The sequence below is a fragment of the Microtus ochrogaster genome, linkage group LG1 (genome assembly GCF_000317375.1).
Source record: "Microtus ochrogaster isolate Prairie Vole_2 linkage group LG1, MicOch1.0, whole genome shotgun sequence".
Lineage (NCBI taxonomy): Eukaryota > Metazoa > Chordata > Mammalia > Rodentia > Cricetidae > Microtus > Microtus ochrogaster.
The window spans coordinates 51,142,038-51,149,449 of NC_022027.1; the positions used below are offsets into that span (position 1 = coordinate 51,142,038).

A 7,412-nucleotide genomic window follows, 5' to 3' on the forward strand; every position below is an offset into this window, starting at 1 on the left:
CCAGTGCCACGGGATGGCCACCAGTGCCTCGGGATGACCACCAGTGTCATGGGATGGCCACCAGTGCCACGGGATGGCCACCAGTGCCACAAGATGACCACCAGAACCATGGGATGATCACCAGTGCCACGGGATGACCACCAAGAACAGCAGCAGCAGTGGAGCGGGGCTGGTCTGAGTCTAGAAGACAAGCTGTGTGTATTGCAGAGGCTGGGGCCAGAGAAGTGACCATGGTCACTTGGCCACTTGGAGGAGCCCAGAAGACCGTGAGTGAATCCTAGACACTGGACATTGAATTATTTACACTGTTGGAGTTTGGCTTTGCTTTGTTCAGATTGTGACTGTGCCCTGGTTCTTCCCTCTTGAAGTAAGAAAGTATTTAACTTTTTCTTTTCTTTCTCTTTTTCTTTCTTTCTTTTTTATTTTATAGGAGCCCACAGTTGAGAGACTTTGGATTTCTTTTCTTTCCTTTTTTTTTTGTTTTTTTGAGACATGGTCTCACGATGCAGTTCTGGTTGTCCCGAACTCACTGTGTAGTCTAGGCTGGCTTCAAATTCACAGAGTTTGCCCACCTCTGCCTCCAGTTGCTGGGGTCCTGGGATTAAAGATGTGTGTGCCACCATGCCTGGTGAGACTTTGACTTTTAAAGAAGACTTTGGGACAGGCAGTGGTGGCACATGCCAGAGACAGGTGAATCTCTGTGAATTCAAGATAGCTGGTCTACAAAGAGAGTTCCAGGACAACCAGGGCTGTTACACAGGGAAACCCCAAACCCAAACCAACCAACCAACCAACCAACCAAATAAGCAACCTCCCCAAAACAAAGCAAACAAACAACTCCCCAAACAAACAAACAAACAAACAAACAAAAAAGGAGCGAAACTTTGGATTTTTAGTTTTAGCTTTTAGAGTGCTTGAATTGGTGAAGACTGTGGGACTTTAAGTTTGTAGTATGTTTTACATTTGTGATGTTTATTAATCTGAGATCTTGGGGATGAACCAAAAAGAAGAAAAAAAGATTACGTTTAAAATGTACTGTGTCAAGTTGACAAAGGGCCTTCTGTCTCCCAGCATTCAGTTTAGTTTTCCCCACCTAGCTAAGTTCTGCCCTGCTATAGGTCCAAAGCAGTTTCTTTATTCATTAATGGTACTCACAGCATACAGAGGGGAATCCCACATCATAGTTTTAGGTTTACAGTAAAATAGTCTTTTCTCTAGGGAGGAGCATGAGGGGACTGATATAATATTTATATGAAGGAGAATCTCACACACACACACACACAAATCAGGTTAGCAGTGATTACATGAAAAATCGGGCCTGTTTTCTCACAAATTCTTAGCAAAACTGAAGAAATGTCCCACCCCCAGCAGTGCTGAGAATCAAAGGGCCTGTGTGGGAAGGGGAAGATCTCCACTGTCAAGATGCACCACTGGCCTGGGATCTCTTATACTCCCTGCACCCAAATGCATAACCCTCCTTGACATCAGTTACTCCCCCAAAGTGGTACCTTTGCTACATTTGTTAGGACTGTACCCCTCCCTTGACATTTGAGCACCTACAGACCAGAGTGTGCATCAGGGCTCATGCTTGGCGTCATAACGATGGGCTTCCTACCACAGTCTCCAGGCTCTTCCTCCGTTCTTGTCACCCAGCTACCAAATCAGGAGCATTCTCAAAGCTTGTTAGCAGAGCGTTGTCAAGGGCAAAGGGAGGAACAGAATCACATGCACATCTACAGAATTTGGAAAGGCAGGGAAAAAAAAACCCAAGTTTGTTTATCAAAAGAACAGATATAGCTTCTGAATAGGAAAGAGCCCAGGGGAAGCTGGAACTTGAAGGACAAATATCTGTGGAAAGTTCGGAGAAGAAGGGTTGGAATTACTAAAGCAGGAAATGACATGTGACTTCCAAAGGTGGAGCAAAACGTTTCTTCTCCATCAGGAGTCAGAAGACTGGGGTGTTGTCCTCTAATTAGATGGGAAGGGAAGAGGCTCACTGATGACATCCAGAGGGCACAGAGCACTCAGTGCCTTTGGAGAAACCTTTCTGCGCCATCAGGCAAACGGGTAATGCATACCCGAGGAGAGTGAACAGGCAGAAGGAAGACAGGAGGCAGGTGATTTAAATAAGTGAGATCTGTATCGGAATGTGCAAGCCCAGATGGTTCACATCCAAGGCTGCCAAAAGGGTTGGCTGAAGCACTGTGGACCATAAATGAGCATGAGTCAGCAATATGTAATGCTATTATTTATAAAAGGGAGCGTGAGTGAGGGATGTGTTAGCAGGAACACAACATGAAAAGGGCAAGGACTCCTGCTCTGGCCCTTGGCAGGGATCGACTGCGGATTTTTTTTGCTGTGTGAAGGAAGGGAGGACCAAGGAGGAGGATGTCACCAGGAAGTGACAATGGTGCAGCGATACCCAGGATGTCACAGTCTTTGCTGTTTTGATCAGGAGTACCAGCTTGTAGAGCAAGCTCTTCTTAGCCTGGCTTCACTTCCCAAATGTTCCACGTCTATAGCTGAATCTCACTTAAAAGAAGTGGGTTGTGTGTTGTTTTAGGAAAGAGATATCACATGTCTAAGAAAGATTATTGTGAAAATTGTTCTGGCTAATTGTCCTTCCTGTTTCCTATGAAGGAGCATGATAGAGTTTCTATATATTGATATTAAGAAAGTTGGAGGGAAGCCTGGCCAGGGTGGCACACACCTTTAACCCCAGCACTCAGGAGGAAGAGGAAAGAGGATCTTTGTGTTCTAGGCCAGCCTGGTCTACACAGCGAGTTCCAGGACAGCCTGGACTATACCAAGAAACCCTGTCTTGAAAAACAAACAAAACAAAACAACCAAAAACAATAATAACCCTGAGCCCCCAAAGAAAGAAAACTAGAGGGGTTGGAGAGATGCTCAGGTCTCAAGCACTTGCTGCTTTCTCAGAGGACGTGAGCTCAGTTCCCAGAAGTCAAATCAGGTGACTCACAACTGCCTGTAACTCCAGCTCTACAGGGGTCCAACACTTTCTTTTTGGCTTCTGACTTCTGGACACATACACACACATATGCACATACACATATACACATACACACCACACATACCACACACACACACACTCACCCCCCCACGCATGCACTTATGTACACATACATATGTACAAATAAAAATAAATTGTAAAAAAAAAAAATAGGCCAACCAGGCTTGGTGACTCAGGCCTGTTGTTTCAGGCACTTGAGAAGCTGAGGCTGGAGAATTATAAATTCAAGGCTGACCTGGACTCCAGGACAATTTCAAGACCAGCCTGGGCAGTGTAGTGAGAGCCTGTGGGGAGTGGAGGAAGCCCTGAGAGAATGTGTAAGAAATGAAGTCCTGAGTAAATGCCTGTTGGTAACATGGGCACTGCCATGTCAAGGACCCCAAGGCTCAGACCCATGACAATGGCAAAGCCTTCCCCGGGTCAGACTCAGGAATGGGCAAAACACACATTAAAGAAAGAAAGGAAGAAAGAAAGAAAGAAAGAAGGAAAGAAAGAAGGAAAGAAAGAAAGAAACCCAGCAATCTCACAAATCAGAAAGAGACTGGTTCATTTCGCTGGTAATTTTAGTTTGACACACAAACTGATAGACCCATAAGGCTTAGTTCTAATTCTTTCCCAGTTCTGACAAGCTCCTGTTCCCATAGGAGCATCCCAGGACAACCTTTGTCCAGATTAAGGGGACTCTGTGTTGCCTCTCCAAGTCTAGGACTGTCTTAGCTCAAGCTGACTTCCCCCAGGTTGCTTTCTGGTCCTCGAGGCTTCTTCCCCACACAGCTGACAAAGCTCATCTTTGCTCTGTTTCTTTACCCACCGTCCTTCACTTGCCTTTCCAGAACCCCTACAGACGTCCTCTGAAAGGATTAGCGGTGCTTAGTGGGTGACACGGTGGGATGCTGGCCCAGGATAGATGAGTAGGGGCGAGTAAACATTCCTGCTGAATTATCCCTGCTGATTTGCCCCTCAAACCCTTCCAGTTTGTTGCTGGAGGGAGTTCCTTTCCTTTCTTGCTAGAGTTCTTTCTAGTTCTCCAAAACTGCTAATCATCATCATTTATTCATTTTAAAAACATTTTGTTTTTATGACTTTTATTTATGGGTATGTTTCCATGTCCATGTGAGCATATGCCCCATTTGTGTGATCCTCAGAGTGCAGGAGAGGGTACTAAGCCCCAGGAGGTAGATGGAGTTACAGTTGTGAGCTTCCTGTTCGGGTCTTGGGAACTGAACCCCGGTCCTCTGGAGAACAGTAGTGCTCTTAACTTTTGGGCCATCTCTCCAGCCTCAAATATTTTTTTTTTTGTTTTCTTTCTTTCCTTTCACTGAGGAAGGGTCTCACAAACTAGCTTAGATTGTATTCAACTCAAATGATCCTGTCTCAGCTTCTGGAGATGTGGGACCGCAGGTAGAAGCTGCCATATCTGGCTAGTTTTCTTTTTAAAACAAGTGTAGGATTTGGGCTCAAAGTCCATGGAGCTAAAATTATTTCTTGGCCTTTTTCTGATATAAGTATAATATATACACAAGAAAGGGGCATAAATAAAAATATATACCATGATTAATTATATTAGCTAGAATTTAAATTTATCCCTTTATTCTACTTGCAATTATTTATACATCTCTGTTATTTATGCCAAGGATACTGGTTTCCAGGGCAGTGTTTAAGTTTTCTTTAAAAAAAGAAATTTATTAAGTAAATTATGTGCATTGATTTATAGGGAAAAATACTACTTTGTTCTGCAGAATCTAAAGATTCATATTTTCCCGATATTTATACTCTCTGAAATCATGATCCATCATGCAAACTGTGCACTGGTAGTACACCCCTGAGCTAGGTACAGCAGCGTGCTTGGGTGTGTGTGTCCCACCTTCAGCTGGCATTCATGATGAAATCAGGAGAAGTCAACCTCAGAGTATTTCAGACTCAAAGACACAGGGCAGTACTCTAGCGGGGTGGGGGCGATGTGGGATGTTTGGGGACCAGTTGTTGAGAGACCCACTCTTCTTATCTGTTACTTTTACATTTCAATAGGGGCTGCCTATAGATGCAGTGTCTTAACCCCTAACCCTTAAAAAGGGTCCAACGGCAAGAATTTCACATCTATAAGCAGGCTGCCAAACCCAAATCCTAGGGTTTGGGTCTCTTAGTCTTACTTTGTATTCCTTCAGTGTTCATTGTGTATCAACTCTGTGTCTGTCCCTGAGGCCAGCTTGGCCTTTTGTGACATATACATTATCCTTGTTTAGAAATTTCCAGGCACCACATAACCAGGCTGCAGGCTTATGAATGATAAAAACGAGCTTTGAGATAATATGCTAGACTAAAGATCAATAAATAGCCCAGAATATCAGATATCTACTCTCAGACTTGCACCAGAACCTCCACCACCCAGTTTGGAGCTCTCTGCCTGGAAGCTTCCAATGGCATCTTCAAAGAGGGAAGGAAGATGGGAAAAGGAAAGAAGAAGGCGGGCAGGATCCTTTGGTCTTCACTAGAAGATTCTAGGTAGAGCTGTACCGTGAGTCCTGAGCAGCTAGGGGCCAGTAGCAGCCCGCAGTCCACTCCTGCAGCCTCCCCTGCACATTTGTATGGAATACCATTTGCATACTCTAACGAGATGAGCTATAATTGGCCTTCATTGATTTTGTTTTCATTGAGCTAAAATAGAGTCAGAGCTTCTTAGGCTAGAAGAGCTGATTGATTTGTGGTAGAATTCAGGACTGTTCAGTTGAAGAAATAATTAATTATGTTCTTATTTAGTAATCATCAAGGTTTGGTCGGTTTCTTTGTAGCAGAGCGAGCTCAGCAGTATGGAACTTTGTCAAAGCAGAAATGCTTTAAATAGACACCCTCAACCCGCAAATGGCCATCTCCACTTAGTATTCTGTAAAGCTGATGTGATTCTCCTCACGAGGCTGTAGATAACGCTTATTATTTTTAAAGGATGGGTTTGTGCTGAACAGAGACCTTCTCTAGCGTACTCGTAGAGATCGACACACAGGCCTGCGTCTTTCTGATCTCCATTTCTTCCTCACATGCACCTATTCCTTTAGGGTTGCTCCCTCTGCTGTCCTCGTCTTTGAATCCATTTATTCATCTTTCAACATTTTGTGAAATTCTTCTTGAGTTGATTCAGCGTGCGCGAATGGTGTTTCTCACCATTGCCTTTCAGTTTGTGGAGGTGGGAGTTGGTCCAGGTTGGCCCTAACCCTAGGGTTTCAGGAAGGGAACTCTCTGCCTACTCTGTTTATCCTCAAGTGTGGTTCTCTTGAGCGCAAGGTCGTTTGGTTGGTCACCCTCTGTAGGCAAGTTCTCTTGGAATTTTGGGCTGATTATAATCAACATGTTTTGAACTGGTTTAGTTTCATGCCAGTATTTTCCTTTTAAGATTTCGTTGGTGACAATTGTGCCAATTTTGGATCTAATTTGTCACTAATTACATTGAATTCCATGCACTAACCTGAGGCTTTCTATCCTTCGGGGAAGAGATAAAGCAATGTGTCATAGATGTAAGTAAATAACCATGTTTCAGTCTAAAGATTTATTCTTGGGTCTTTCGGCCATCTTGGCGTCTGTGGAGGCCTGCTGGGAACAGGACTTCTAAAGGACAGTATGTCTGGAAGGCCACTTTTGCTGGTTATAAGTGAGGTCTCTGGAACCAGAGAGAGCACACAGCTCTTATAATTGAAGGTGTTTATGCCCTAGATGAAACTGAATTCTACTTGGGCAAGAGATATGCTTATGTGTATAAAGCAAAGAACAACACAGTGACACCTGGAGGTAAAACGAGCAAAACCAGAGTGATCTGGGGGAAAGTAACTCGGGCCATGGAAACAGTGGCATGGTCTGTGCCAAATTCCGAAGCAACCTTCCTGCAAAAGCCATTGGACACAGAATCCGTGTGATGCTGTACCCATCCCAGATTTAAACCAATGAAAAGTAAGTAAACAAACAAATAAATAAATAGATTTATTCTTGGCTCCATGTGTGAGACACTGTGGTAAGGTTTGCAAAGAGGATGAAACACTGTCACTGCTTGGAAAGTCTTCTATAAAGTGGGCAGAAGTATTTGTCCAAAGTTGCCTGTCTGTGAGTCAGTGGTTTGAAATGGTGTAGACAGTCTAACATACAGCTGGCTGCTAAACCCTCAAAACTCTCAAGTATTTGATTGAATTATGTGCACTTGGTTCCTCGACTTCTCCGCACAACTGGGAACTTTGTAATGGCCCCACTTAAGACATTATGTAAACAGTGCACCTTACTGATGGAGGAGGGTCATCTTTCTATCTGTTGATTTCATTGGTTAAGCAATAAAGAAACTGCTTGGCCCTCATGGGTTAAAACATAGGTGGGTGGAGTAAACAGAACAGAATGCTGGGAGAAA

At 43.9% G+C, this 7,412-nt stretch overlaps 1 pseudogene; it reads left to right on the plus strand.

Moving 5' to 3' along the window:
* Positions 1-6,173: 6,173 nt before the first annotated feature.
* LOC101993640 lies at positions 6,174-6,956 on the plus strand (annotated as a pseudogene).
* The last annotated feature ends 456 nt before the right edge of the window (positions 6,957-7,412 follow it).